The sequence below is a fragment of the Dermacentor silvarum genome, chromosome 9 (assembly GCF_013339745.2).
Source record: "Dermacentor silvarum isolate Dsil-2018 chromosome 9, BIME_Dsil_1.4, whole genome shotgun sequence".
Taxonomy (NCBI): domain Eukaryota; kingdom Metazoa; phylum Arthropoda; class Arachnida; order Ixodida; family Ixodidae; genus Dermacentor; species Dermacentor silvarum.
Window position 1 is genome coordinate 116,053,814 of NC_051162.1, and position 23,595 is coordinate 116,077,408.

The following is a 23,595-nucleotide window of genomic DNA, read 5'->3' on the forward strand; positions in this document are numbered from 1 at the left end:
TAACCACAGAAAAAAAAAGGTATTACGCTAGGACTGTTGCTAAGAACATTTCCCAACCAATCCCAAAGCTGGACATATTATTAGCCAACGCGGTCAGCCAATGGCGTACTGCACTTACTAATAAAAGTTTAGTATGCGTGTAACATAACTGCGCGAATAATCATGGCGTACGTTATAATTTGTTTTCACCTTACGTAAACGACGATGGTGAAACGATAAGGCACCTCTAGCACAGTTTTTAGCTATGACAGGTGGTAGACCTACAACGGAAAGGTTACGCCGTTGGTATAGTCGAGCGGAAAGAGGTGAATCCGTATCCGGAACTGTGCGATTCAGAACAAGCTGATCTATTTCGACGACAATCGATAATATACTTATGAAACTTGCTAAAGCAGGACGTTTCGTTTACTGTTGCGTACATTTTGTCAGAAATATTCTCGAGCCACAGTATAGCGCTAGAAGCGCAGAATACGAAAACTCGACCGCTGAACCCCGATTCTAAGACACGTATTTCCTGCATACTATATTTTCCGGCCGGGGCCAAAGCTCAGAGGGGTTCCAAACTTCGTGGCTCAATTATTCTAAAGCTTCATACTGCTCCTGTCTCCGTGCGTCTTTTTTCGTGTGGTCTCCGGGCCTGAGCGCTTGCCCCGGATTTCAAATTTCACCTCTCCCCAAATACGCGCCGTGTGAAAGGACATGAATGTTTTACGTTTCACTGGCTTGCACCCATGTAGTCGATACATTTCTTAGGACGTTTAGCACAGCGCGATGGCACAATAAACTAAAGAATATAATAAAACCGTGGGTGGAAACGGGAAGATGCGCTGCTTGAGCGCAAGCGTAAATGAAAAGCGTGGTAAACTGGAGCAACGCGCCAACAATAGCAACACGTGACAACAGATTCACGACCTGCAGGTTAATATAGTTCCGAGTGGGCCACATTGCGCGCTCCCCTTCTCTCCTCCGTCTTTCTCTCTTTCCCTTCTCCACGCACCTGTCTCTCTTTTTCTTTTTTTCCTGAGTTCCGTGAAATTAAATTTGGCCTTCAATGGGACACGAAAAACACATTCATTATGCAGTCACTTCCAGACAAGCGACGGAGGCGTACCCGACGTGTTTTCGCGGGCGTGTGAAAGACAAGCGTGTCGAGCATTTTCAGCGGCGAAGTAAACTGAGGCTCTCTGGCGTGCATAACTAATGAGCCACATCCCGTTCTCTTCCTCTTTCAGGACACATGCGTACATTTTTCTGCCGTACACCCGTATTTGTTTTGATGGCAATGCATTCTTGCGTTGTCTTTCGTTCTACTGACGCTATATGTAGAGGGTGTCCCAACTATCATGCACTCTTTATTGCAATGAAGTCTTCAGTTGGTATGGTTGCAACCGAGCGAGAAGCAGCTACCTACGCTCGTGTGCCCTTTTGCATAAAATTTATTTTCTCTCTCTCTCTCTGGTTTGATATGAAATCATTATATGCCCCATCACGCAAAAAGGCGTCGGGATGAGCGAAAGATGGCACCCAAAATGGCCGACGCCGCAAAGAGCAAAAACACGTCGTAAAACGCTCGGATTGACGTCACATTTCTCAGGGAGGTTCCTGTAGAAAAAGTAAATAATTGCTTCGAAAAGAAAAAATTTGCTACACTTCGGTCTGGGTGGGAATTGAACCGGGGCTTCCGGGGTGAGCGAAGCGCCCGCTTCCCCGACCCCACGGTGGCTCCACGGTTCTGGCTTACTGAAGGTGTACATCGTGCGTGCGTTCATCACGCGTTTATGGGCGCGTTCCTGACGTTCCGACGTCTACAAACGGTAAAATGCGTTCGCATTCCCACGTGTAACCAGTCTTAAATGTCTCTGCTGAATTTTATTTACTTTTTTTTACATTGCAACTGTACTTTAGATTATTACAGTACAGTAGATTCATCTGCAGGTACTCACTTTGGAGCTCTTTCTTTACATATTGTCGTGATTATTAACTATTATAAACAATATAGCTATAATTTATTTTGTAATTGTCAATGTGTCAATTATGAAGCTGTATAGCACTATAGGAAACATCAAGCTGCCACGATTACACCAAGATACTGTTCGCGTGCGCACTTTTTTTTTCTGACTAGCAATACAAAGCGCGCGAGTACGAAAAAATAATCATTACTACGTGCCCCCCCGCACTAAAGCACAGTAAAGCAACGCTCGCAAATAAGCTCGCTGATAGGTTTACCGCTGTATACGCTGCCTCTGAACTAGACAGTGTGTCGCCTTAGTGTTGGTACGGATGAAGTGCAGATATTTTTGGCGGCGCATCGCATCGCATCGCTGCGCCTTTTTTTTTTTTTTGCAGCTGTCGCGAGTACCTTTCAATGAGCCTGTTAGAAAGCTCTGAGTTTTTAGGTGGACGTCAATGCGTAGAGACGTTTTTTTTTAACATATTTTGCGGACTTCCTAAAAAAGATGAGAAATAAACTTCAATTCTCAGGTCTTACGTGCATAAACTAGGATATTATTTGGACGCAAGCCATATTGGAAGAGTTTGAAATAATCTTTGACCGGCTGGGGTCATTTTACACGCACCTAAGTTTAAGTACACGAGATGTTTACAGCGACATGGTGGCACTTGGATGGCAACGTTGTGATTACATGACGACTGAATGATCACGATGGCACTACGATGGCCTGACAACCGAGACATGACGACGGATGAGTGGCGACACCTGCCTGACGATGATGACACGCAGATGACTGCGTGTTACGCAGTCATCACTACTCTATGATGTCAGCGATGTGAAGAAGACATAATGATGATGATGGCATGACGGCGACAAAGTGACGACGACGACAGACCGATGGCAGCGGCAGGTTCCTGAGGGCCGACGCATGACGACTACGGAACGACGACCGCTGCATGACAATGACGGCACGCATAATTACGACGGCGCGATGACTGCACGTCGACAGGAAGAAGACTAAACGATTATGACGACGTGCTGACGGTGAAGTTACGAGACAAGTTACGCATTGTTACGGACGAATGTCGACAAAGAAATGACGACGACGGAATTGTAACGATAGAATGACGACGACCGAGTGACGACGACGGAACAACGACAGGGACGTGGGAACAAGAGAATGTCGGTGATAACGGAGTGCTGACGGCGCGAACAAAGGCAACGAATTGAGAACGAAAGAATCACGGCGACGACGTGGCGAAGTAAGTTTGTCCGTGTTGGAAGTCACGTCTGCGCTTGCGTGAGTCATCTGCAGCCCCTTGCCACCTCACTGTGCACTATATCCGGTACTGGTCTTCATTATACCCGGATGGCAAAAGAATGACGGCGAAGGTGTGTTCGCGTCTGAGTTGATATTTCCGCTTGCGTAGATGACCTATGGCACCCCGGGCCGCCTCGGTTCGCGGGTACACGGTACTGGTACGCAATATGCCCGGGACGGCACTGGTCCAAGAAAGCAACCAGCACCCGATACATAGCTAGTGGCATATAACAAGTGGTCCAAGTTGCTGTATAAACGGCAAGAAAGCAATAGTCTGTAAAGACAGCCGCAGTACCTGTAAAGTGGGTGGAAGAACCGAAAAGAGCTTCGCTTTAACACTACTGCCACATTCTCAAGTCGACTTGCGCACACGGCCTACTTTATTTTGCTCACGAAGAGGACGCGTCATATTGAAAAGCATGGGCGTGATAGTTGGGACACGCTGTATTCTGTGCCTAAATAGTAAAGCTATGTGAGCAATAGGTGCGTCATTTCCCTGCTTCGTTTTTTATTTATTTATTTATTTATTTATTTATTTATGGCTACCATCCTTGTTCGTTTCCTTGCATGCTTCCTTTCTTCCTGCTATCTTCTTTCCTCCCTTAGTGTCTTGCTTCCTTCCTACATTTACTTTACCATTTACCCGACGTTCTGGGAAACATATCCTCGTGGCGCGTCACTCTCACGTTACTGTGTCTTCTCGTATTTCACCGTTCTTGTGCAACGGTAACCAATCTCGCCGTGTTACGTTCTCGACCACGAAGTCCAGAGTTAGGTACTCGTCCCTTCGAGAACTTACTTTGCACAAAACGAGTCCACGGGATAACTTCGAATGCCGTTTCCTTTTTTTTTATTCTCAAGGAGTCTTTTTTTAGCCGCACCCAGCAGCTCAGCGGAAAATAACAAAAGCATAGCAGGCTGGAAGCAGGAAATGTCTTTTTTTTTTCTTGGACGGATAAAGTTTCATAACCGTGTAAGATGTTGAAGGAGACCCGCGCAGATGTTTTCTTGTGGTCAGCGGGAGCTAAGGCCAATAATAACTAGAAAAGAGTAGAAAAAAAATACGAAATACAAAGCAGTTTAGAAATAAATAACGATGAATGATAAACAATAAAAGTTCCATTTTCAACGATGCAAGTTCGAAGGAAAGATGTGGTGGGTGGTCTATCCATCCGGCCTTTCTTTGTATTTTTTGTTGTACCGTTTGCGCTTTCTTGGTGTCTTATATTCAGGTCGACGTGTGCGGCATCTTTGAGTCTTCCTGCAAACAAACAGCGAATGAAGTTGAAGCGACGTGCAACAGGGCTTGCACATTAGAGTAACTTGAGGTATCTAGATGGACGAGATACTCGGGGTGCAGGAAACCGTAACGGGAATCACCACAAATGAAAACCGAGGAGCAGAATGACGTAGGGTATCACGTGAATATTTTGCTGAGAGAGCGCATGTATGCGACTGCTATTTTGCAGGAAACGAAGGGGGAAAAAGACACAGGAATAAATTGCGGGGTATAACTCGATGCAAAAACACCTTGAGTGCCTCAAAATGCTAGTGTAACTGGCTGGAGGACGGCGATGGGAACGATGCGTAACAATGACTCCAACCATGACGTGACAATTAAGATTTCGTAAACTCCTGCGTAATACCTACTTCATGAAAAGAGGTGCTTCGTATTAATAATTTTCGAAGCTTGCTGTCAAGTTTGAAATCATTTCTAGGGAAGGAATGTTTCGGCCCCGAAATTCGTAATTGTATGTTGTGATTGTTATTCGGAGTTACCTTTTATTCCGTTTCCTATACTCGTGAGTCATATAATATGTAAATATGCACGATGCAATGCGGATACTAGTTTTGCTAGTCAGCCATCATTCATGAGAAGTGTCCGCTGCTAAACATTTGTTTTCAGATTCTGCTTGGCAGTACGGCGACTCTGTTGAACGCTGAACGCTTCTGTTTTCTTATTTTCATAAAATCAAAACACCTCATACATAACAAACCAATATTTCTCGCCTAAAATTGTGTTCTTCGCCATAAAAATACTAAAATCAAGTCATTTACTGATTTCAAAAGTACATTGTGTTTAATGATGTAACGAAAACTACCTGGCAACTACGCTGAGGTCAAGCAACGTAGCATTAGTAGCAGTAGTAGCAATAAACAAATACAAGGCACCCATTATTATTTATGCCTATGAGAAGTCCATGCAAAAATCTACGAAAAATGTGCGTATACTCACTTACGCGCATGTGTTGACAGCGCCCAGTTTTGTAAATGTCAAAACGGATAGGAGGTGAAGGCTTTATCCTTGAAGGCATTTTTGTGAATGTAATGTACGGCCCGCAGCGGCATCCAATAAATACTTATGCCTCCTGAAATGCACTTATTAATGTTATTTTAGGCCTGGCGTAGCTCTCATAAATCATGAGTTATTTTGAGATATAATCACAATAAATCAGTCAGTCCAGCAAATGATCGACCGATTATTGAATAAGCAATAAATTGACCAATCAATGAATTTATGTCGGAGAAATCGTGCACAGGATCTAACTGACGGATATCATTAAATACAGGCTCGTGACACATGAAATCGCCGCTTCCTTTACAGCGGAATCAGCAATGGCTGGACGAACATATAAAGCCGAGTTCTCTGATAAACATACCCTGATCCCTCTTAGCAGAGGAATGGTTGCTCCAGCACTCCCTCAACTCGTGGTCCGCGGCTCTTGACTAACGTTTGGCCTCAACATGGGGCTCCCTCAACTCGGGGTCGGCTGCTCTTCACTTACGTTTGGCCTCAACATCGCGCTCCCTCAACTCGTGGTCCGCGGCTCTTCACTAACGTTTGGCCTCAACATGGGGCTCCCTCAACTCGGGGTCGGCTGCTCTTCACTGACGTTTGGCCTCAACATCGCGCTCCCTCAACTAGTGGTCCGCGGATCTTCACTGACGCTTGGCCTCAACATCGCGCTCCGTCAACTCGGGGTCGGCTGCTCTTCAGGGACGTTTGGCTTCAACATCGCGCTCCCTCAACTCGGAGTCCACGGCTCCTCACTGACGTTTCGCCTGGGCTTCGGAAGCCCTCACGCTAGAATCGGCACGTTGACGACGAGCCCTCTGCCGAGCGCATTCGCGGAGGCGTTGCTCAAACGTGTTAGTGTACGTCGTCAGTTGCTCATGAATGGTTCATACCCCCTTAAGCAATGGCTCATACCCCGTAAACGCGGCCTCCCCATTACGACGATAGAAGAGAAGTTAAACTGTACGCTAGAATGATTAGCGGCAACGCAGCCAGCTGTAGAAGCAGACGACGACGACCAACGAGGGAGCAGTGGCACAAGCGCAAACCAAGGGGCGCCAACGAGCGAGCTGCGGAAGAAGACGACGACTCCTCGAGCCAATGCTGATGATGATAGTTTTCTGTACACAGGCGATTTCGCCTAGCCATATACGATTTCGCCTAGACATTTAAAAAAATCCCCGTCCAACCACTCAGTACAGACTGTTGACCAGTGAACTTGAAGCGTGCGGCCCCGGTGCTTATCACTGGGTTAATCCCGACGGTTCATTAAAGTATTTGTTAATTATTGGTTACGTCTTTGTGTTTCTTAATGAGGTTAATCACACTTTTCGGTTGCGACGGAAAGAGCGATGTCACTGACGATATGCCCGCAGTCCGCCGCTATCGCTTGCGTTCGATGTCTCGAGTTTGCATGGCGGCGCGGTTAGCAGCATACGCCCGCCATTGCTGCTCGCAATTCTTCGAAATAAATTGCTTCAAAATTTAATCTGTCCATTACGTGGGACAATGAGTGGCTCATACCACCTTAAGCGATGGCTCATACAACCGTAAACGCAGCCTCCCCATTACGACAGAAGAGAAGTGAAATTCTACGCTGGAATGATGAGCGGCAACGGAGCCAGCTGTGCAAGCAGACGACGATGACGAATGCCGGAAAGTGTCACGAGCGCAACCCGAGCGGCGCCAACGAGCCAGCTGCGGTAGAAGACGACGATGCTCGCTCCAATGCTGATGATGATAGTTTTCTGTGGACAGATGACTAACAGCCGCTTTTACATCGAAAGCTGTATGTGGCTAGGCGAAACGAAAAACCGTTCGCCACATGTTTCGGTAAATGTCTCCATTGGCTGCGCCGTCAGTTACGTCGTTTTCTACGTCGCACCCAAGCGCGCCATTGGCAGCGCCGTTAGTGACGTCGTTAGTGAACGCGTTCCCGCCGTCGCCCCCTTGACGCTGCTCTGTCCGCAACGCCGCCTCCTCGGCTCGCTGTTGTCACATGCGTTCGATATCTCGAGTTAGCTCGGTGTCGTGGTTAGCAGCATCCGCCCGCCATTGGCGCTTGCGTTCCACTAGAAACACAAACATGTAACCAATAATTGAGAAACGCTTCAATACAGCGTCGGGATTAACCCACTGCTAAACACCCGGGCCGCAGGTTTCAGCTTCGCTGGTTAACCATCTGTACGGAGTGCTTGGGCGGTGATCTTTCATTTCGCCTAGCCATATAAAGCTTCGCTTTAAAAACGCGTTAATGCACTTTTAAAACTGCGTAGGGGCACGAGGTTTATTGAAGGAGAATGGTCAGCACAGATCTCGTCAAGGTGACCCGCTTGCGCATGCGTGATGCACCGATGTAGGTCTGTCTGTAGGTGGTGTATGGATATGCAGCACTCTTTGTACGTTGTACATTTAGTGTGCAGTTGTGCTGGTCTACCATCCCATCATTAAAATGTTACTCAGTGTGACTATACTTCCGTGAACGCTTGTCATGGCAGGTTGACACGTTCTCTGGGGTCTAAAATGCAACATGGAAGTCGTGAGACAGAGAACAACCTTACTATCACCACGGCTCCCACACGTGTACTTAATCCAGCCGGAAGAACCCTTGGCAAACTAACTCTTGCACCCAGACGACGGCACTAAATGCGTTCTGCCGCCTAATGCATTGCGTTATGCAACCAGCTGCACTTGTGTTTAATGCCAGATGGCCTAAAAGGAAGCAAGCGACCATCTTAGCGCAACTGAAAGCTCGCAATCTTAGTTACACTATGTCATTCCGCGTCCCATAACTTGAAAGGCACTCACAAGCAAGCCTTTTATTAACTTGCATAAAATGTGGTGTTCTTGTTTTATAGAAATATCTCAGTGTACTTGCGCACAAGTTTTTCTGACATTGAAGAGAAAGCAACGGATGCAAAGTCTGTCCACGTAGCATCACTCCTGAGAATAATTTCAACTTGTCGTTCGCGTTCGCTTTAAGCTGGAGAAGAGAAATATACGCAACTAACTGCCTGTATCTGCGCTTATATTTAAAAGAGAGATTGCAGCACGAAGTGGTAAGTCCGACTGAGAATTACGCTTTCCTGCTCCGCGCATGGTTACATGTGAAACCACCGCAAGTGTGAGCTAAGCTAATTTAGTTACTCTTCTTCAAGAATCCCCAAGGTGCTGTCAAACTCTGCCGGAGTACTCTGCGCCGTGACACGCGCGCTGAAGTACAGCCTCTGAAGGTCTCTCTTCTGCGCACAAAGAGTTGTCCGCGAGTAATGTGCGTGAACCATGGAACTTTCAGTTCCATGGGCTGGTCTTGACAAGTTGGAGAAGAATTACTTTGTTGAAACAGGACGAGAGAGGCCAGAAAGTTATGTGCGCAAGGACAACAGCGCGCGCGAGTGTCCTACTAAGGACGAAAACTCGAAAGCTTGCTTGCGACTTCACTGAGCCTGGCAGCCACTTTTGGCGCGCATACTTCGTATACATCCAATCTTCAAATCTTGTCACATGAACACGATATTAGAAAGATTTTTACTGCGCTATGAAACAGGGACAAAGGAGGACGAAAAAGACAACACGTGCGCACGTGTTGTCTTTTTCGTCCTCCTTCGTCCCCCTTTGTCCCTGTTTATAGCGCAGTAAAAATCCTTCTAATATGAACTTCAACCAACTAGCCCAACTTGGTGCACATGAACACGACATTCGTGGCAATGATGGACGCTTCCGTTACGTGATTTCTTTAGTATACCACGGACTGTGAACCGCGTTTTGTAACGCATCACATGATACATGCAAAGCATCCTACGCTCGATGTTTGTTCGCTCTCAGAGTTTGCGAGCTTTGCTTGTAAGCGAGACTCAAAGCTCACAGCACCTCCTGGAGGCAGAATGTTTGATCGATGACATTGGATGGCATAACTTTGCATGCGCGTTCATCGGATGAGCCTGTTGGGGTGCATGCGACGAAAGGGATGGCAGCCATCTTGACAGCATTATTTTTATGGCGCGAACTTCTCGACTCTTTACTGTCGGGATGCTGTCAACGCAATTGGATGCACATCTGGTTAAAACACTCTACTACCTCAGACGCCTTTATACTACAAACACCCTTAAACTTTTCGTACCCACACTATTTCGACCTTCTCTTACAGCCTTAGCTAATGGGTAATGATAAACTTATTTTGAAAATAGCAAGACCCATGAAAAGAAGTATCTTTGCGAGCTACTTTCTGCGGTAATACAGGGAAAGCTATGGAGTTGGATCACACATGTCACAGGCGCTCATGGAAACACTTCCAAAATTTGAGTAGCGTAATTGTTTAAGCGTGAAAAATAAAAAAGTAAGCATATTTTCAAACATTAACAAAAATAAACATATTAAACCAACATAAGAGATTATCAGTGCATTTGTCAACACCTTGATTTTGTTGTGAGGCTTCTCTTGATCACACATTGTTGATCACGTGCACAATACATCCGCTTTGTCGCTGTCCCTGCGTTACTGTGTTGTGTATGGGGGCAACGCTATAACAACTGCATTAAAATGAATATCCACAACACACATCTACAACGCTGCCTTTGCGCAACTCGTCATCAATACTTCTGTCTTTATTGCATCTCCTTTCGATCCCAGGTCTCGGGTTTCCGTGGATCATAAATTAAGGGCTCTCGCGTGTTATTAAAGACGGTGCGCTAACGTCGGCTCATATCTAGATGAGGCTCCAGAGAGACGAGATCCTCACTTTTTGAAGAAGCCAGCGTTAAAAAGGGAACCCTCATTAATATGCGACGGAGCAGTGGCGGCGCCACGGAACATCTCGAAGACAAAAGGCGCCTTATGGAGAAGCGTCTCGGGAGCACCTTTGTTCAACAGGTGTGGTCCCAGCACATATCTTTCGCAGTAGTTACTTTATTTTTGTTGTTATTATTATTATTTTAGAACTGCCTTTGGATGACAAACTTCGCAGCTTGGTGCAACGGTCGGACACAGATGGCGCTTTGCGTAATAACACCACTGGGGAATCACCTCTCTCATGAAGGAAAACATCAAGAAATAGAAAATGCCTTCACCTAAGCGTTCGTTTTTTCGTGCGCGTGTGTAAGCATGATCCGCGATTTCGTCATCCTGTAATCGTACCTTCCCTTTTCTCGCTCTCATTCTCTTTCTGCAAGTCTTGCGACAAGGCGAAAAGTCACTGAACCAAACTGAGAGAAGCAAACGTCCCTTTATCTTTTTTTTTCCGTCGAGGCTTCAAGTGGCATGCAAATTCACTTGAATGGAGTCATGGTTACTTGACTAGAAGGAAAGCCGAACGATTCAAATTCTTCGTGCTTCGAGAATGCCTCGAAATCCTACAATTTCAGTGATCTACCTAACGAAAAAAAAAAAATACTCACCTATCCTGGGCCTGAGAAAGTGTATATCCAGCGAAGCTGTTGCACAACCACCACAACTGCTGAGGGGGGTAAGCAATCAGTGCTTTACTAGAGGTTCGGATGCTTGTTTTTAGCTTGTTCTTTACTGAAACGTGCGCTTGTTTTGTACATCGTATGCGTGATTCCATTGAATGTAATGCATTACGAGGGGGATGAGCCATTGCATTTTCGCTTGTTTACGGGGCTATGAGGCATTTCTGATGATAACTTCTGTTCACGGACAGGACCCGAAAAACGCCTGACCACCAAGGGGCTAATAGCTTCGCTGGAAAACGTCAGTATTACGATTTTTTCTTTTTACGACAGATTTCAGATTTTTTTCTTACGTAGCAATGCTTGATCTGAGAATATCCTGCGAGGTCTTCCAATAGCTCGAATTAGATTAACATTTAATAAGCTAGTTGGTTTATAGCTAAGACGAGTTTGGAACAGCTGAACTAAAAAAAAAGACATTAAGGTAGACAGACATGGACGTCGCTGTTTCTTGTCACTACTCAACAGCGACGCCCTTGTTTGTCCTATTAGTCCTTAGTTTTTTCAGTTCACCTGTTCAAAATTCGTCTTAGCTCGCCTTACTTTACTACTTAAGAATCACTCGTCCCCATATGAGTGTAGAAAAATGCTATTTTTGTTCTAAAACTTCATTGAGACCCCCAGAGCTAGACTTCACTTAGCTGTGACTTTTTTTTTAGATGGCAACGCTCACGCTTCTTTTCTCCTTATTCTTCTTTTTTTCTTTCTTTTTTGACGCTTTACGCCGACTTAGCCGGAGGATGCTTGCTAGTGCCGAAAGTGAAATGCGTAAGTTGGAATGGTTATTTAGAAATGTACGGAACAAGTGGCAAATTGACATATGGAAAGAAAGAAAGACAACAGCAGCAAGTTGACTTTCCTTTGAAACGGTGAGACCGACTTCAGGTCGTTGTTTGAATAAGCGTGGTTTTGTCTGTTTAACAACACCACTACAACATCTACGGAACTAGTGGTAAGCAGAGAGGCAGTTCAATATATTTCGCGACAGCCTCCTCAAGTATGGACAGTCTTCAGTGACGCAAAATCGTCTCTGCAACTTCTTAGAGTGGTATTGAAAGAAAGCGCTTACAGAGTGTTGGCTCTTCAAACTGCCGGGCTATACACTCTAGCGCAAGAAAGCGGCCACCACATCCCATTTCAGTGAATTCCCAGTCACTGTGGTGCACGGCAACGAACTGGCCGATACTGAAGCGAAGAAAGCCCTCGAAGAACCAGAGTCACTGCTTGCAATTTATTTTTCAGGAGCGGACACCAACTGCCTTTTCTGCAGTGTCATCCGAAAATCGGCAGAAAAGCACTGGGACAATCCGGATTATGACACAGACGACTGCAGAATTGGCCCCTACTATGAAATCTAGGCTACCACCAAAAATTCAACGCAGCTGTGCCAGCCTTCTGCACAGACTAAGGCTGGGGGGATACGTGCACCTTATGCAACGCACCGAGTCTCCAGGACTGTGCAATGTGAATGAAACTATTGGTCATGTGCTTTGTGACTGCCCTAAGTACACGTGGAGGAGCGTCAAAAGTTGAGCAAAAACCTTAGCGTCTCGACAGCCCACCGTTGTCGTAGGACGTTATTTTAGGCCCTTGGCCAGACGTTCAATCGAGTTTTAAGGCCATCCAGGCGTTACTGCACTTTTTAAAATCTACGGGCCTGGATACCGAATTGCTTGTCATATGTTTTACATCCTCCTTTTTTCGTCATCGTTACCGATCATGCACCTCTTTCTCCCCTCTTTCTTTTCCTCTTTACTTTCCCCCAACACAAAGTAGTTGGCTCGAGGAATATACCTAGGGCCGACCTCTCAGCATTTCGTATGATTGAACTTCTATATATATCTAGAGAACACCAGTGTACTTAGATTTAGGTGCACGTTAAAGAAGCCCTAGGTGGTGCAAATTTCCGGACTCCCCCACTACGGCGTGCCTCATAATCAGATCGTGGCTTTGGCACGTAAAACCCCATAATTTAATATATATATATATATATATATATATATATATATATATATATATATATATAGAGAGAGAGAGAGAGAGAGAAAGAGAGACGGAGAGAGAGAGATAGGGTCGCAATGTACCGAAGGTGTACAGTTGGCCGGTGGTTTGCAGTATTACTGTCTCACACAGCACATCTGCAAAAGCATTTTCACTATACAACAATAAAGGGTTTCGCTTCTGATCTTGCGCCGGCATTTGTTGACATCGGTACCGGGCACAATGTTTTATAGCAAAATGTTACTATTTGAGTGCTGGCTGTATTCAATCAGCGTGGCCAGAACACTCCCCCTAAAGTCAGTAGCTAAATATTGAGCAACATTTTGTTGACATACGTAATAGTGATCATTGCACAAGGTTTTGACGCCCGCCACTTGCCAGAAAGCTTCGTCGGCAAATATCATTTTGGCCCTGGTTTTAACGATCTGAGTCATTCAACAAAGAAACACTGGCGTTTCCTTTTTCGTCACGTCCCGTGCGCTCCACACTTAAAAGAAACGCCTGACTTTAGAGCATGTGCTAATTTTCCCCTCTGGCAAGTGTGTACCACCACCCGGCTATTCAGTAGCTTGTCTTGTGGTTCGTGATGGTCTCACATTTCGAACCACCTGTGCGTTTCATTCACATCTATTTTGCCGATACTTGCTGTCAGGCGACTGCAAAGAGCCGCCTCATTAGAGTGGCATTCCATATAACAGTGGATCGCACTGTACGTCCTGGGTATCGGGATCCAGGGATTCAAGCAAGTCAAACGTCAGCAGTGAAACTTCCAACCGCCTGGCGATATCTTTCTCGCGTTTTTGCCGCAATTTTCGTGTTTTTATTGTTTTTTTCTATTTCTTGCGAAACAGTGGCACGCTTCTTTGAACTTTATTCTCCTTCAACACTTCCTTCACCCACCGAGCCAAAGAGTAAGCAACGCACTTTCGTGAAAACGTTTTGACGCTTCCATGGATGGCAGTACTTTTCGAGTTGCCATAAAAATATAAAGGAACCTCAATCGATTTCGCGGCAGTCTTCGTGTCAGTACCCACTGAAGTGCTCGTGCTTGTGTTTGCGCAAGCGCGGCTCTCCTTTGCATCGCATCTCATGGTTGCCTGAACAAGTGTCGAGAAAGGAAGCCTTGCGAGTGGGAAAAAGGCATTTCTGTTCGCGTGTTCTTGTTGATAAAAGCGCGGATGGCCTTCAGGTTTTCGACAAAACATTTCGCCACATACATGCATATCCTGGCACTTCTTCGGGCAATGTATTGTGTATCCGTAATTTCCTTACCTCATCGTACGTTGTATCCGACAGAGAAGGTGGGGTGATTCGGGTTTCAGAACTCTTCGGTGCTCTGACATGGGAGTTAGCCCTTGGACTTAAGCTTCGCCTGCTCACGTGTTGGGTCACTGACCGCGAAATAGATTGCAAGGAAGGTGTTTTGCTATAGGAGATGAGTATAGGAGACGTTCCTCGGTTTCACGTCGGTGTGTGTGCTTGTTTTGTTTTGTGTTGTGTTGTGTCGGTAGGCCTACGGTTGCTTCCTCTCAATTCACTGGACAACAAGACGTTCATCTGGCCCTTCGGATGGGGGCACAGCCGTAGTGACCTTAGTGACCTTCAAATATATTTTCGCATTTTAACCCGCTGAAAAATTAAGCTCGAAGATTCTTCTCCATTTGGTCGCATTCGTTGGTTAACGTTCATATATATATCGTAGAAAAGGAAATAAAATACTTCCTGCCCTTTTGTAAAATTGTTCGGTGTAAAGCTTTAAGCATTCAACAATTTGGGTAGGTAGGGGGAGGAAAATAAACCTAGACATTGAAAAATCAACAAGGCAGCCAATATACGCCTTCAGAAAAGAGCAGCACAAGTAGGAGGATAAGAAGTGTTGCTAACTACAGGCGGACGTGACCTTCCAAAGATGCTGGCCGTTGTCCCTTCCCAGCACCACCTATAAAGTACCCTGCATCGCGTGAAGCCAGTCACAATATATACAGGGAGGTTTACTCTCACGAGAAGATACGCTCAACCTCCTAATAACGTTGAAGCCAGCTAACGCCTAGTTGAGTGCTACGGCAATAAATAAATAAATAACGAGTGATGCCGCATGGTGGCGTATAGAGATAATTATGCAATCACCTACGGTAATTTTTATGCTAGCTAATTTCACCCAAAGCGTTATGCATTGATGTGCATATCGTTTTCTATTGCATTAACAATAGGAAAAGGTGCACATATTATGTGTACTTCACATGCACTTTACAAGCGACCCTTATATGTCCATATATGTATGTGCACTAGTTGTCGTGCGCGTTCGCTTGACAAATATGTATGACAGATATGGGAACGGGAGTGTTCTTTTGCTCTAAAACTCATGACCCAAAAGAAGGTTTCAACAATTCATACAGTATTAATATTTCTATATTTAGACAATATTGCATAACAAAAAATGTATTCTCTAATCGTTATAACATACATGTACCAAATGTAGCTTACGACAAATGTTTGCAGTAGTTGAAAGGCCTTTAGATAAAGTATAACAATTAGTGAATGAAGCATCTGAACAAATAAGCAACATTTGTGCTAATCTTTTAAAGATTGATTAAAATACTTAAGCTGTAGAAGCAGCTTCAAGCGTCCTCTCTGTTCGCGCTTTGTACACTCAGTTTGTCAAGTCAAAATAATGTGTTCAGATTTCTATCAGCAGGAGCAACTCTCCTGATTTCTATGGTTGTTCTGCTTCACCATTTCTACTGTTAGTTTCTTTTTACACAAATTTAGAAAATTCAAAGGGTAATGTATTTCTTGTCGCGTCATTTACTATTGCTTACAGCGTATATATGCTCACATTTGTACTTTCTGCCATGTCTTCACACCACCGATATGCACATGGGATAGTTATTTTTCTCCCACGACAGTAATTATTAATGCTACTTCGCTGTAGAAGATCTGGAACCAGTAAAAAAATTACTTTCTCTTTTAGTCTTGGCCTGAAGGCATTTTTTTTTTCATTGACGTGATATAAGGAGATCTTGGCACGCCAATACGGCGCGGGTTACTCTTGGCTCTTGTATATGTGGTACCTAATAAATACAGCTGCAGCATCAAAATTATAACAATATACAACATGTTTGCAACAAAAGTTACCTTCTCACATGCAATTAAAAGCAAGCATACAAGATAGAAAAGATGCACCTGAAGCAATAATGCGAATAACCGTGTCAAATAACAAATAAACACTCAAGCAACCATGCTAACCACAATACTATAACATATACGCCTTGACAATAAAAATAAGGAATTCTCGTAAAAACGACTTTTCCTGGCATCTTCCACTAGCTGTTACACTAGTTACGCCGCTCACTTCCAAAAATGATTTGTTGCTATTAAAACATACTTTCGCATTGTTCTTTATAGCCATGTCCATAATAATTTCTTCGAACTGAGAGGTCTACGGCCTAAAGCTGTTTATGTAGATTTAGGTCGGCGTCTTGGTGTGTCATGGTGCAGTCATTCTAGGAGAAGGTGATATATGTAACCAGCGAGGCCAATTTTGTGCAAACCGTGTTTTTTGAAGGCGGTACCTGGGCATAAGCGATGAATAAGTGTTTCTAGGCTACTATCTAAAGGTAATGGCCTGTTGAATTCAATAAGCGGGTCAATATAAAATACATAGGAACTTTTGGGATTTCAGTCTAACCACGTCTTTCTGTATATCTTTAATAGTGTTGCTCTTAAGATGCAGCGAAATTCAGTTCCTGAGATTGAAAGGGGGTGGGGGGGGATTACATTATCTTGGCAATGTGCTTGTTGTGCTGTTGTATCGACGGCTCTCTTGCCTCAAATATCACAATTTTGCGTTATCCACTGCAGTAAAATCTCGTGCTGCGCTTCTATCTTGCCTTTGGGAGCTCTTTAAGTGTCTCATAAATCATAAATTTTCAAAGCTCTTCTTTTGGAAGGATATAGAGATGGCCTTGAATTTCTTTATGGGAATGACTTTTGTCCCTATTCAATATATGTTTAAAGCCAATCGGTGAATTTCATGCTGTGTTTGAAGCCGAAAAAAAGGACGACATGCTTCTGAAGTTCTCAGAACAGGAAATGGTGATTGGCGAGCTTCATCAATACCAAGGCAGCTAGAAGTCACGCGTGTAACTCCTAGACATATGCGAAGGCCTCTCCTTAGAAGTCTTTGGAGCCGCTCTTCCGATGTGCGGTAAAGGCCGTGTAAGATGGACGCAGAGTATGCTGTTTTTGTTGAATTAAGGCATTGTGAACGTTGTGCACTGATGATACTGACTCGGCCCCATGTTGTACCAGCAATCCTGCTCAGTAAATACACTATCACGTTGACCTCATTTTTAAGCTTTCTTATGTGTGGAGCCCGGGCTAGCTGCAGATCGAGCATTATTTCAAGAAAATAAAAAAATCTAATATGGAATTATACGTGCCAAATCCCCGATTAAATTATGAGGCACGCCGTAGTGGAGGGCTCAAGAACAATTTGGACCTTCTGGGGTTCTTTAACATGCACCTAAATCTAAGTACAGGGGTGTTTTCGCATTTCGCCACATGCGAAATGCTCCGCATAGGCCGGGATTCGATCCCGCGACCTCGTACTTCCCAGTACAACACCATAGCCACTAGTCAACCACGGTGGGTCCAAGAAGTCGGTGCTGTGTGACATTTATTAAAAGTTCTGCTTCCAGATTGAGACGAAACGTGTTTAACTGCTTCCGGGTGAAGGCCTGTTTTCTTGCGCGAGATAGAGTCATCGCTTTCACCCTCAAAAAGTGTTTCACAATATGTATGCCTTCTTGCAATGTCATATGAAGAAAATTCACTAAGACCCAAATGTCCACATGGACACAACATCTGCATAAAGTGAAAAGCATAACCCAGACGGCAGTCTGCTTGCTAAATTCGCCATGACGCAGTTAAAAAGCAACAAAGTCACAGGCCTGCGCGGCACACGCAGCACAGTCACAGCGTAAGCTGGTGGAGTGGCTTAAGAGTAGCTCTAATTTGGGCACCACGCACAACAGGGTCTTCGCGGCAGTCTGCTCGCCTCGTTTTCCATCGCGACACGAAACGGCTATTGGAATGAGCCCATAACAGCTTACGCCGTAAAAACGCACAGTGTGCAACCCTGTGGTACTCCTTGTTTGACATCATGTTCAGCACTCTTTCTTGTTTGACAACATGTTCAGCACTCTTTCCTTTGCTCGTACCGTCGAATATGTTGCTACCTGTTAGGAATTTGGAAATACATCACAAAGACCTGCCCGACACTCCAAGTTCTCACAGACTAAGGAGAACATGAACGTGGCTCATGGTGCCAAAAGCCCTCTTTATATGTAAGAATACCACTATTTTCAAGTTTGCACAGGCACTACGTTCATATTCTACACAAGTTACGTTATCCAGAATTCCAAATATTGCGCATCTCTGTTTTCTAAACCCCGTAAAATATTCGCACAACACACCCATTTTGTTCCTCCCCCATTGAAGTCTGGCGTCAATCAACTTCTGCGCTAATTTACATAGGCAGCTTGTCAAGCTAACAGGGCGCAAAGAGTCAAGGCACAAGGGTGCCTTACCCAGTTTCAAAATAGGAATTACACGAGCAATTTTAAAAGATTCAGGTGCAGTTTTTTTCTATCGAGAGTTCATTAGGTATGTCTAGAAAAGCAGCTGTACCAGTCGGCCTGAGATCCCCTAGCATATTGCGCGTATGGGCGTCCGGCTCAGTAGCAGATTTTTGGCAAGATGACGCAATAGCTCATAGCAGCTCGCTTAAGGAGAATGTAATGTCTAGCTGAGCACGTTGTATAGAACAACAAACAATAGCTTCCTGCAGAGCTAGCGCGACTGAATTCTCAGATATTACAATACGATGTTTTGCCCAAAAAACTGAATAAGATTCAAATTTCAAAAAGAAAAAAAAAAGCGGCATCAAAGCCGAGCATATAGAGGGCGATAGATTTGACAAAAGACGTGACACACCGTACTCTTTGGTTGACTGCCTGAGTAGGAAGCGTCTTTTTTCAGTCATTTCTACCTCATGCTGTAGCGAAGCTACGCAACAACTCCGTTTTCTGAACCAGGACTGTAGCGAATACGTTTGTGATGTCTTTCTCTGTTGCTGAATTGCTGCAAACATGGCTTTTTTTCTCACTGCCAGGATGGCTTCTATTTATGCTACTGCTACCATTGCAAAAAAGGGTAAGTACAAACATGCTGACGACATTCTCCATACTGCGAGTCAAGTTGTTGCTCAAGCCTCTTCCTTTGCGTTTGTTTCACCTACAACCGAAACTTCTGTTTGTGACAGATCCGCATTTGCACGAAAGGTGATATAAAAAGGCACAGGGGCATTACGATGAAGGCAGACGGGGGGGGGGGGGGGGAGCAAAGTATGTTCATATTTCGGAGGCTTGTTTGTTCCGCTATTGTGCCACGTCCAGTGACATGTCAAGCTCATATATAAAGACCACATAAGGTGCATGTAAAGTACAGACATCAATGTGCGTGCTTGATGCGGGTCAGTGGTGCGGAAAGCCGTATGGAAGCGACAACTATCGAAGCCTATAGTGATGACATTTGGACAATGACACTGTTCCGAGTGACAAGTGGCGAAAAACAAGACACATACTGTACTTCGTGCATAGCAGGCAATGTCGCAGACAGGCTTCTCTCGCGACTTTTATTCGCCACTAAAGATTCGTTGTCCTCATATGAAAAAGAGAAAAGGTATACGCGTGCGTCATGAGAGTGAGGTTCCTCCGGACAAGCGACCTGCTTGAACGACTGTGACACTCCTAAGTTCCTCTGAGTGCATGTGTGTGTGTGTATGTTTTTCAGATCTTCCTCCTTTCTATGTGTGTGCATTTTTCTTTATCTTTCTGTCTCCCCTTACCCCTTCTCCAGTGCAGGGTAGCAAACTGGATATCTACCTTCCGGTTAACCTCCCTGCCTTTCTCATCTCATTTATCTCTCTCTCTTTGGCATGACATTAGTTTCAACACTATTTATGTCGCAAAATGTGGTGTAATTATTATACAGAAGGTGTCGCAAAGCCGTCACTATTCAACGCTGAAAGAGCGGAGTGAGAGGTTTGTGCGACATGTGGCCACAGCGTACCGTTTGCACTCACAACCGAAACACTATATATATATATATATATATATATATATATATATATATATATATATATATATATATATATATATATAGCGCGTCGCATAGCGGAAGCACCAGCGTGCACAAATAATGAGTTGTTCCACGTAATTTTAGGTCCGCAAGTTGTACTTGTCACAAACGAAGCAGATATTCGGTAGAAAGCGTCGCAGGTCAAAAACCACTGCCCGGTGCAACGCGTGAAGTGAGGCTTCAATGATTTAACTACTTGCGTAGTTTGCGAAGAGTTGACTGCAAAGTATCGAATGTAGTGTAGCGCTGTAGCTTCATGGTAGCTAGGTCGCCGGCCACAAGAGCTCGGTGTACGACACCTTTGTTACCTCTTAGAGATATAGTGAAACTAGAAAGATAGAAGGAAACGCGCGGTAAAGGCCGCAAGACGCACGTGTGATTTGCTACCGTACACAAGGAAAGTTAAGGGGAGCATAAAGTAGAAGAAAGGAGAGCAAACACAAAGGGTTCGTTCATCCAGAGGTGCACATTGACACTACAGTGGGTCACTGAGATCTGTCAAATTTTAAAGCATCAATAACGTAGGTACAGCTACCTTATAGCTTGCGACGCCACCGTATATAAGGGCCCTTGTCTCCATGGATGATCTATAGAGCCCAGGCAACCGGACGCTCTAGATTCACATTAACGGGGAACATATTACACTAAATTGCCGAAACTGCTCCACTCATGTACACTTTCTAGGTGGATCAACCAAAAAGAACAATTAAGGAGGCGGGTGATAGGAAAACGCTATGGGGTCAACGCACAGTATATACTATGGTTCAGACACCATGAGCTGAGTACATAAAAGAGACGCACGCCCACTGACTCCCCCACTTCAACTACGCCCCTCCTTACCCCTCGCTATCCCCAAATCCAGCAAAGTGGTTGGCGTATGCGAAGCGCGAAGCGAATCAACAAGACATACAACGAAAAATCGGACAGGAGGCATTTACTTTCACTGCCAGAGCAGCTCTGCGAATGGTCACAGTGACAGTGCCACTGATGCATCTGAACGTCTGTCAGCTATAAATGTAAAACGGCTGCCCGAACCATCTCCCCTAAAGCAATATTTCAAGGTCCACGTTTACGCACATATGGAACGCTATTTCGGGCACGTCAGTGTAAGACTCTCGGCTAGCACCTGCAGAGAAAGTGCCGCTTCCTTTCCTCTTGCTTTGTTTTTCAAGCACTTGTAAAGTCACTTCTGCAAAAGATGGCTGGAATGCCTCAGCATGTTTGCCGCGAACTTACGTGAAAGACAGAGCTTTAATCTTCGCTCTATATAGATTTAAAAACTCCGCAATTTTTTTATATTTGAATAAACTGATTGAACGAGCATCAGCGTTTAAGGTTGTTCAAGTATAATGCCGGAAGGCGGAATGGCCCGCACACTAATGCTGCCATTTTCACACCTCAATTTCGTGAAGACGTGAATCTTCCTGTTTCATCGACAGGTTCCCGCGCCACAGAACGTTCTGAAACGCAAATGCAAATCGATGTATAAGCGGTAGAGCTTTGATTTTCATTGAACTAGTAGCTTCCACTTCCAAAGCGATGGAAACGACATACACAAGAAGCTATTCGCGCTCGCACTGAAAGTGCTATCCTTAAAGCAAACCCACGCGTAAAGCAAACCTTGACGACGAGCTACCTTCATCCTGTCCTAAAGTGCTTTTGACAGTTAGCTACACTGAGTTTTCTCGATTAAACCCAGTTTACCTACAATTTCTTTTTTTTCCTTTTGTGAAGTGAAACGTCTTAAAGAGGCTCAAAGGTAGTCACTTGTTGAAACTGTATGCAAAGAAATTATGTTATCGCATTAACGCTCGTATCTTTGCAACCATCTTACCCACGTGTCTTACAATCGTTGTGTCGAGGAGAAAAAAGCCATTACACGACCATAAATGTGCCTCGAGCTCAAATATCGCCAGTTGTCGCGTTACGCATGATGCAATTTGAGCTAAATTTAGCTTCGCGCATGGAATTCAGAAAGGCGCAGCTCGGCACTGCGTTGGTCCATACTATAGTAGCAATGGCCGCGTTTGACAGAGCTCACTATGTCATAGAAGGTATCATTTCTCAAACTGGTGTTCATCAAGAGTTCTAAGGCCTACTAATGTGCAATTAGTTGCAAACATTTACGCCAGCTCGATTATGCAAGACAGAGGGATACCGAACCTCTTTGACCACGGCCGAAAGTGGCCGTCTCCATAGGGAACGCAAGCGCAATAGATTGAGGCAAGCGCAGGCAGCTCCAATCATCTCCGAGTGCGGTGGGAGGGAGCGGCGCAGGGCAGACTCGGGCGCCTCCATTAGCAAGGTCATTTCATTACCCTAGTGCCCGAGCACCCTCTCGGAAAGAAACAGGCCCATCATGAATAGCTAGGCAGGCACGATTGCAAAATTATACCTTAGCACGCCCACCACCTGTAATATAAATTAGGTATGTAAGCTTACTAATGCGTAAATAAAGGCAAGTTTTGCATTTGCTTATTTCATTTCTGTGCCCTTTTGCCCAAACGCCGTCTGGGGCACACACAAGATGATTCACGTAATACGTGGCACAGCGGCTGCATTCCTGATGCAGCCTACCTAATTTCGTTAACAGAACTTCATCAGCGTCCTGTCGAAGTTGCTGTCAATGTTTGCGTGACGTGTGAACAAGTGTTTTATTTTTTGCTGCAGATTATGTGTTACGTTGTGTTACGTGTTACGTTGTAAGCCAGTCGTAATTGTGGTCCGTGGTTCGTATCAAGAAACTATCAAGAAATAAAAGAAAGGAAACATTCTTGCCGAGGCATCATTCGACCCCGCGTACGCCCGGTCCCAAGGCGAGCGTCGTAACCACTAGGCTATACAGCTACGCTTGCAGAACATGCATTTATGCGAACCATATGATCGCGTTCGAGCGTCGTGGTCTTCGTGCACAGCTGGCGCGTTCGCATGCTCGTACTCTGCGAGGTGAAGATGTTTTGCGCGCTGTGAGAGCGAGAGAGAGAGAGACAGACAGACAGACGCATTCACGGAGCGGGTCTGCTGGAACGCGTTGTCGGCTTTGCAACGCGGTGTCGGTGTTGCACGCTGCGCTATGCAACGCGCAGTGACGGCCGTGAGTCCAATACGCGCGAAAATAAATTATCATCATCATGAGTAATCAGATTAAAAGTTCGCGCACACTTCCGGAAAATGCTGGGCTATGATCACCCAGCTTCGCTGTTTCAAGCGTTGCGCGGCTGAGTGCAATGTTAAGCGTTTTTTAAAGAACGTAGCTGCAGAAAAAGCGGAATTGTTCTGTAGCGGATGATGTTTAATGTGCACACGGTCGGAACGGCGTTGCTCACGTGGAGTGGCTGCTATGTAGGAATATGTGATC